The sequence below is a fragment of the Xyrauchen texanus genome, chromosome 43 (assembly GCF_025860055.1).
Source record: "Xyrauchen texanus isolate HMW12.3.18 chromosome 43, RBS_HiC_50CHRs, whole genome shotgun sequence".
NCBI lineage: Eukaryota > Metazoa > Chordata > Actinopteri > Cypriniformes > Catostomidae > Xyrauchen > Xyrauchen texanus.
The window spans coordinates 9,314,557-9,324,175 of record NC_068318.1 but is presented as its reverse complement, the minus strand read 5'-3'; the positions used below and the strand labels follow the sequence as shown (position 1 = coordinate 9,324,175).

General features: G+C 46.4%; 1 pseudogene; it reads left to right on the top strand.

The window, feature by feature from the left end:
• Positions 1-5,630: 5,630 nt before the first annotated feature.
• Positions 5,631-9,619, top strand: LOC127635506 (uncharacterized; annotated as a pseudogene).

The window sequence follows — 9,619 nt, the reverse complement described above, 5'->3', positions numbered from 1 at the left end:
AAATTCTAAAAATGAAGTTGACCTGATGTTCATACATCCACTAAAAATCACCTGGACACCAGTTGGATAAACGTCATTTCAAAAAATGGTCCAAAAGTGTATCTGAGAAAAGATCATATGACTTTCAGGTGTAAGTGGAGATTTAGAGTAAAAAAGACTTACATTTGTATCTGTTTCTTACCACACCTTTTCATATTGCTTCTGGAGATATGGATTGAACCATTGGAGTCTTATGGGTTACTTTTATGTTTCCTTTATGTGATTTTTGGAATTACAATGGTCTGATCACATTTACTTGTATTGTTTGAACCTACCGAGGCAAAATATTCTTCTAAAAATCTTTGTCATAAACATCTAGCATGATGGTGAGTAAATTATGAGAGAATTTTCATTTGCTGCTCTGGGACACTCTGACCACGTCATGGTCCACCTGATTCCTGCATACAGACAGAAACTAAAGCTCTGCAAACCTGTAGTGAGGACATCAAGGAAGGGGACCAGTGAGGCTGTGGAGGATCTCCAGACGTGTTTTGACCCTACTGACTGGGATTTGTTCAGGACTGCTACAAACAGTCTGGATGAGTACACCGAGGCTGTGATGTCATATATCAGCTTCTGTGAGGACTGCTGTGTTCCATCACACACCAGGGTGAGTTACAACAATGACAAATCCTGGTTTACAGCCAAACTCAGAAGGTTAAGGTTTGGTAAGGAAGAGGCCTTCAGGAGTAGGGACAAAGAAAGATTTAAAGAGGTGAAGTACAAGTTTAGCAAGGCGGTGAAAGAGGCTAAACGACGGTACTCTGAGAAGCGCCAACAACTCTGCGTCTGTCTAGAAAGGGCTCAGGCAGATCATCAACTACAAGCCTAAAGCCCCCCAGGGCATCAACGACCGATGCCTAGCCAACGACCTGAATAACATCTACTGCCGCTTTGAAAGACAAAGGGACAGTCCTGTAACCGTTCCCCACGACACCTCCCAACAAAGGAACAGTCCTGAAACATCCCCCACGACACCTTCCAACAGTTCCAACTGCAGTGCATCACCTCCACCTCAGCAGGGGCCTGGGCACCCCCACCAATGCCCACCTTAAAGGTGCCCCCTCCCCCCCCCACACCACACCACCAACCTCAGTGATGACTATCCATCCATGAGAGGGACCCCTGGAAAGCTGCTGGACCGGATGCTGTCTCCCCATCCAGCTTGAAGCACTGTGCTGATCAGCTGTCTCCAGTGTTCACAGACATTTCACTGGAGACATGTCATGTGCCAGCCTGCTTCAAGTCCTTAACTATCATCCCTGTTCCCAAAAAGTCAAGGACCAAAGGACTTAACGACTTCAGACCCTATGCCAGGATCCTGTTTGTGGATTTCAGCTCTGCCTTTAACACCATCATCCCAGCTCTGCTCCAGGAGATGCTCTACCAGCTAAGTGTGCCTGACTCCACCTGCAGGTGGATCACTGACTTCCTGTCTGACAGGAAGCAGCATGTGAGGCTGGGGAAACACATCTCCGACTCACAGACCATTAGCACTGGATCCCCCCAGGCCTGCATTCTTTCTCCTCTGCTCTTCTCCCTGTACACTAACAGCTGCACCTCCAGTCACCAGTCCGTCAAGCTTCTGAAGCTCGCGGACGACACCTCCCTCATCGGACTCATCTCTGATGGTGATGAGTCCGCCTACAGGTGGGAGGTTGACCACCTGGTGAACTGGTGCAATCAAAACAACCTTGAGCTCAATGTTCTAAACACTGTGGAGATGGTTGTGGACTTAAGGAAAAACTCAGCCTCACCTGCACCTGCCCCCATCACCCTCTGTGGAATGTACTTCCTGCGGCTGCTGAAGAAATTCAACCTGCCAAAGACAATGATGGTGCACTTCTACACAGCCATCATCGAGTCCATCCTCACATCCTCCATCACTATCTGGTACGCTGCTACTACTGCCAAGGACAAGGGCAGACTGCAGCGTGTCATCCGGTCTGCAGAGAAGGTGATTGGCTGCAATCTGCCACCGCTCCAGGACCTGTACGCCTCCAGGACACTGATGCGTGCTGGAAAGATTGTGGCTGATCTTTCCCATCCCGGCCACAATCTCTTTGAGACACTCCCCTCTGGCAGAAGGTTGAGGTCCATCAGGACAAAAACCTCACGCCACAAGAACAGTGTCTTCCCATTCGCCACTAACCTTATCAACAAGGCCCGGTACCCACCCTGACATTCTCCCCACTCCACCTCTGGCTCTACATGCCACTGTACTTACTCTGCTGTACTGCTCTTTTATTTAAATTATTTTAATATATAACGTGTGGATATATTTATATTGCTTATATTTTAATACTTGTTTCTCTTAACTTATATTTACAGAATGTATGAAACGCGCCTACAACACCAAAACAAATTCCTTGTATGCGTAAAAAGCGTACTTGGCAATAAAGCTTTTTCTGATTCTGATTCTGAAATGCAAGTTTAAACAATAAACACTATAAGCACACAAGAAAATTTCAGCCATTTATTTTCATCCAATAACATTGAAGCAAAAATCCTCCATATTGCATTGGCTGCCATGTGGATCTGTTGTTGAGCTTCCTGGGGCATCAGCCACTGATGTCTTATTTGAACTCTGTAGGGTTGTCATTTTGAGAGGCTGCTCGCTGGAAAAACTTACATGGGAAAGGGTCTCTCTGGAGCTCTGCCTTGACCACTGGTATCTCCTGTTTCTCCCATTGTCCCTAAGAGAGAAAAAAATAGACAGATGAACACAAACATTCTATGTAAATAAAAAAAGGCTTACTGTACATGTTTAAGAAGTACCACAAAGTCATAAAACGCATCGTCACTCTAAAAAGCTAACACTTGAAATGTGTCTTCAACATGCTCTGCTGTGGATTGGTTGCAGAGCATGGACATCGTGGATGTGGTGTAAAGGGATTTCAGCACCTCCCCCCTAAAGCTGTCCCAGGTTAATGAGGAAAACTTGTTGGTTACGCTACGTAACCTCTGTTCCCTGAGACGAAGGGAACGAGACATTGCGTTTACTAACGCATAGGGGGAGTGCCTTCATACACATCCTATTTGAAACCTCTCTACAATAATGACAATATTCTAATATTGGCTATGGTGTTTGAGCACTGCTATAAAACAGGTGCACAGACACCATTTCCTCAGAATTTCTGACAGAGAACAAGGAGCTCATTGCTCGTGCCTCAAGAACTCTTGTGGTGCGGCTAGCATTCACAATATCTTGTTCCCTTCGTCTCAGGGAACCAAGGTTACGTACGTAACCGAGATGTTCCCTTATGACTTCAGTCCACTTGACATTGCGTTTACTAATGCATATGGGGAACAGAATCCACCAGAGCCAGCAGTAGTGTGGTCTTAATAGAGAACATATGCAAATCAACAGAGTCCAAAGGCTCGAAGGGGGGCCCTGCGAGAGCTTTTAGGACAAAAGTTAGGTCCCAAGTTGGGACTTTAGCCTGCCGAGGTGGTTTAATCGTCTTGCTCCTTTAAGGAACTTTATGATTGTGTGATACGCAGATATAGTTGCCACACACACTTAGTCCTACGTCTAATCGCTCTTGAAGAAATATTACAATTTCATGTACTGGGCAGTTTACTGGGTCCTTGCTGTGTGAGAGACACCAATCAGTGAACACCTTCCATTTTAGTGCATAGAGGTGTCTAGTGGACTGCTCTGGCTTGTAAAATGGTGTTCATGTAGTGCGCTCCATTCAGGGGACAAAATGCAGGTTCCACAGCTGGGGCTGGGGATGCCAGATTGTGCCTTGCGCCTGAGAGAGGAGATCCCTCCTCAGTGGTATTTCCCACGGTGAACTGTACAGCATCTCCATAATTTCCAGAAACCATGGATGGTTGGCTATTTCGGTACAACCAATAGAACAGTTTCTTTGTCCTCTCAGACTTTGAATATGGCAGAGTGGATCAGGCATACCAGAGGAAATGCATATTTGTTTTTCAGTGGCCATTTGTGTCCCATTGCATCCCTTCCCAGCAGGGCTTGGGACTTCAAATAACAGAGGGGACAGTGGGCATTCTCCACCGAAGCAAATAGATTGATTTCTGCTTTGCTGAATATTTCCCAAATCCTCAGTATAGTTTGAGGATGAAGTCTCCATTCGCCCGGTATCACCCCTTAGCGTGACCGTAGACCCGCACTGTATTTCAGGCAGCCTGGGACATATGTCACTCTCGGGGAGAGATGATGCTCGCTCCATAGGAGGGGGTGACGCGTCATTCTCGACACTGGCAGTGAATTAATTTAGTCTTGGCTGTTTATATATGCCACAACTGTCATGTTGACTGAGCAAACCAGGACATCACAGCTTACTATTTCTGACTGAAAGCCTTTAAGGTTAGAATTACAGCAATAGCTCTAAGCAGTTGATGTGCCACGCCCTCCTCGCACCTGTCCAGGTGCCAAAGGTTGGCATCCATTGCACACCGCCCCCCAACCTATGTTGGAAGCATCCATGGTCACCATTTTCTGCCTGACAACTTGGGACTTTGAGTACCAGAGGGGACAGTGGGTATTCTCCACTGAGGCAAATAGATTGATTTCTGCTTTGCCAGATATTTTGAGTGTGAAATCTCCTGAATTCTGCCTTGGTGGTTTATATATGCCACTACTGTCATGTTATCTGAGCGAACCAGGCCATGACAGTTTGATATTTCTGACTGAAAAGCCTTTAAGGCTAGAAATACAGCTGATGGCTTTAGGCACTGCGTGACAGGTGCACACCTGTCCCCCAGCGTGACACCTCGCTGGTAAAATGCAGGAGGAGCTGTCCGTGGTGCTAAACAGCGGCTGGATATAGTGATGCACGTGCTCATTATATGCCAAGCACGTCGTGGCACACAGTGCTTCAGCCAGCACTGAAGATTTATTTAACGGATTTAACGGATGCCAGCTCACTCTCAGAGTGGCGAGAACCGCATCAATGCACTTTGTGAATGTATGAGGAGCCAAAGAATGGCAGGACTTTGAATTGATACGCTGTTCCCTCGAACACGAATATCAAAAACATCCTGTGATGTCGTACAATTTGGATATGAAAGTACGGATCCTTCAGATCTATCAACGCAAACCAATTGTGCGGGCGTACATGCGATAAGATCCTTTTCTGAGTAATCATTTTGAATAGGCGCTTTATAAGTGCCCGATTTAAATGTCTCCGATCCAGGATTGGCTGAAGCCTGCCATCTTTCTTTGGAACAAGAAAATAACGGCTGTAAAACCAAGACAGAACGCCGTTGAAACGGGGTGGCCGGTATGCAAAACTGGACCATATAACCATGTTTGAATGTATTTTGACCCATTCTGAAATACCCTTCAGGGCTCGCCACGCATCCGCGTAATGGGACAGAGGGCAATTTGGTTTGCTCACGGTATATGATGCAACGCTCAATATAGGAAAGCGGTTGCGCATAATGTGTACTTTGAAGAGGAAAAAGGGACTCTGTGTGAGCATCTTATGCATTTGCAATGAATGCTGTATTCTTTTTTGCACTTATTGCATTTTTTTTATTGCATTTATTTGAGTGCAAGACACAGAAACAACATTTTGAACAACAATATCCCTTTCCCGACAAACAATAGTGGAGAGATGGTGAACAGTGTTTTGTGTCTCTCCAATCGAGCCTTTTTTGGAGCAGACTCTGGGGGAATCACAGGCTCTAATTTTCGCTTCAAAGGGTTGTGCCCATCAGGAGTGCTTTTGCTGCACGTACTGATACACAGGAGCCTGTGAGGAAGCAGGTATGGGGCTTTTAGTTGGGCGCCGACTCGAAACAGAGTGAGGGCAAACCGGCTGTGATATACTCTGTCTGGGCATAAAGTGTCTCATAGCCTGTGACTGCCGCTGAATCGCGACATAACACTCAGCAAACTTATTCATAGAGCCGCCAAAAAGGTCAGCTGGGGACACTGGAGCATCCAAAAGAGTGGCTTTTTCCTTATCGCTCATTTCTGCCCTGTATTACCGCCATTGTGTGGAGTGCTGATACAGCTTGTTCTGCTACTGAGTAAGCTTTTCCCGCCAGTGCAGACACGGTTTGGAAGGATGTACATGTTACACGCTGGGCAGAGGTGTGCCGCTACCGCCGCCTCCACAGGGGGTAATTGGGCATAACTGTTTTCTTTCCCATGATCCACATTAAAGAGGACGGTGTTGCTGCGCAAGCGCGCCATATAAGGTCGCGCGCCAGGACTTGAATATTTCGTTATGAACTTCGGGAAAGAATTGTACGGAATGCTGCCGCTTGACCTCGCAGCCCCACTGTGCCCCCTCGTGTGAACCCTCGGGAATCACTGAAGAGGCGGGTGGGAGCGGGTGGGATGACTTGAGACTCATGTCCTTACAGTGAGTACAGTCTGTCTCCATGAGAGCTGACTCTGCCCAGACAGAAAACGCAGCTCTTATGCTTGTCTGACGGCGGGATGTGTCTCTCGCACAAGGAACACTTACGGAACGGCATCTTGAAAAAGATGTGAACACGTAAGTGGCTCTTCTAGATATATAAATATAGATTTATATTTATATAACTTATATTTATAACACAAGTACAATTTTGCTTTAAAAGGATACCCTACACCTGCCGATGCGCTGCGGAGAATCAGGATGTTGAGGTACATTCACCAGCGAAGCGTCAAGCAGCGAGGCGGAGTGATGTTCGCCGGAGCACTGCAGGGGAGCGGAGAGTCTTCTCGCTGCCGTGAAGGTTCCGTCCGCTGACTGGTGTGTATCAACGGCGAAGGTAGAGGGCTTCAAGACAAGAGGTAATCGCTGTCTTGAAGGAAGAAATTCTTAGGAAATGCACCTGTTTTAAAGCGGACAGTTCGCGCCAAAATGAGCGGGGCTAAAACATCTTAGCCAATATTAGAATACTGCCGTTATTGTAGAGAGGTTTTAAATAGGTTGTTTATGAAGGTATTCCACATATTCGTTTGTAAACGCAATGTCAAGTGGACTGAAGTCGTAAGGGATCTGGTCTTCCACTGGTCTGGGGACAGCTGCAAACCTCACATCCCTGAAACCTAGAAAGAGGACAAAAAAATGGGAAATAAACTTCATAGGATTAAGAAAGCTTTTCTTTTAGTAAATATTTACACCAAAATATCGACTTGAGCTGTGGTAATTTGGTTCCACGACAGAAAATAACTCTCATAGTTCTTCTGACACCACAACATTGTTGCAAAAATGCTTTATTAGACAAAAAAAAAAAAAAAGAAACGTACAAAATGGATGAATGCTAATGTCAACTCCTATTTTATGCATTGTTAAAGAAAACCAATTAAATATTTTAACTGCTCTGATTTAGTTCAGGAATTGAATGCATTCTGCTTCTTTCTTGTTCTAGGGCAGTCTCGATGTAAAAACGTTTTCACAATTTTTCTTTTACACATTTTTTTTCACATTGTGAGGTCTGGAACTGTCAGGCACGCGATGTAATTTCATGGTAAATAGGTATTAGAAGGCCGTATTAGAAGGTCATATCTGATGTTTTGGTGTTTCGTGGTGAATATCTCTTGGAATATTGGTGTTGTATCTGTTGATGAGGCTAGGGTTGTGCTGATAGATGATTGATTGACGATGGTCAGAGTGCTTGCCAATAGCTTGATGCTTTTGACGATGCCAACTATATTTGGCTCGTTTTCCCATAAATGCATTAAATTATTATTATTATTAGGCTAGTATTATCAAATTAATATTACTAATAATTTGCCCCGTGGCACACAGACACGTGATTTAAGAAACACGCTTTATTATTCTGTATTATTAAAATTAGTTGACAGAAAAGCCATCTATGTGACTGTATGGCGCTGTTTTGTACGGAGGCGTGCAGTCTCATGTAAAAGGTTCTCACTCTTTCTTTGTTTCTGTCTTTTTTTGTTGTTGCAAGAAAGTATCGTCTATGAGTGCTGCAAATGAACTCAGAAATCTCAGCTCAGAAAATGCTTTGAGTTCAGTTCAGCTTTATTTCCACAGAGCAGTTCCTTGTGAACACAACTCTGCAGCCTATACATCTGGGATTAAAGCATAAAATAATACAAAAACACGTTCACCTCGAACCATGGTTTATATTTTAGCTATTATCAGCATATCACCAGATCCCGTCAGTTACTGAGAAACCAGTGAAGAGCCTTGGGAAGGTCTTCAACTGCAGCCTGAATGACAGAGACTCCATCAAGGCAACCGGTGCTGACCTAGAGGGATGGCTGAGAACAATGGATAAGTCTGGGCTCCCTGGACGATTCAAGGCCTGGGTCTACCAGCATGGAATCCTCCCAAGAATCCTCTGGCCTCTGCTTATCTATGAGGTCCCCATGACAGTGGTGGAAGGTTTTGAGCAGAAGGTGAGCAGCTGTCTACGCAGATGGCTGGGCCTGCCGCGTAGCCTGAGTAACATCGGGCTATATGGGAACACCAACAAGCTCAGGCTCCCTTTTAGCTCAGTCAGGGAGGAGTTCATCGTTGCACAGACACGAGAACACCTGCAGTACTCTGGATCCAGAGATACCAAAGTGTCCGGCGCAGGAATTGTTGTGAGGACAGGGAGGAAGTGGAGAGCAGCCGAGGCAGTCCAGCAGGCAGAGGCACGGCTGAAGCACAAGGCCATCCTTGGAACAGTGGCGCAAGGCAGAGCCGGACTTGGGAGTCTAACAGCGACCCGATATGACTCTGCTAGTGGAAAGGAGAGGCAGAGGCAGGTACAGGAGGAGGTGCGAGCTTCAGTCGAGGAAGAGCGAACCAGCAGAGCAGTGGCCATGCGGCAGCAAGGCGCCTGGATGAAGTGGGAGCAGGCGATGGAGCGGAGCGTCACCTGGAAGGAAATCTGGAAGTGAAACCCCCAGAGAATCAAGTTCTTGATTCAGGGGGTCTATGACGTCCTCCCAAGTCCATCCAACCTGTGCACATGGGGCAAAATAGAAACACCTGCCTGCCCTCTTTGTTCCAAAATAGGAACATTAGAACACATCCTGAGCAGCTGCTCCAAGGTGCTGGGTGAGGGCCGGTATCGATGGAGGCACGACCAGGTCCTCAAATCCATCGCTGAGGCAATCAGCAAGGGGATCAAGGACAGCCGATACACCCAAGCTTCAGCCAAGACAATTCACTTCATCAAGGAAGGACAAAAGCCAGAGAAAACATCAAAAAACTGCTCTGTAGGTTTGCTCTCCAGGGCCCGAGACTGGGTGATGACAGTCGACCTGGAAAGGCAGCTGAAAATCCCAACACACATCACCCAGTCCAAATTGAGACCTGACATCATCTTGGTCTCTGAGGCCACCAAACATCTGATCTTGTTAGAGCTAACAGTGCCCTGGGAGGAGAGAATGGAGGAAGCTCAAGAGAGAAAAAGGGAGAAATACCAAGAACTGGTGGAGGATTGTCGGAGGAACGGATGGAGGACCAGGTGTATGCCAGTAGAGGTGGGCAGTAGGGGATTTGCTAGTTACTCCCTGAGCAAGGCCTATGGTACGCTGGGCATAAAAGGTGCTAATCAAAGAAGAGCCATAGGCAACAACGTGGAGGCAGCAGAAAAAGCATCCAGATGGCTCTGGTTAAAGAGGGGAGAGCAGTGGGGGCAGTAG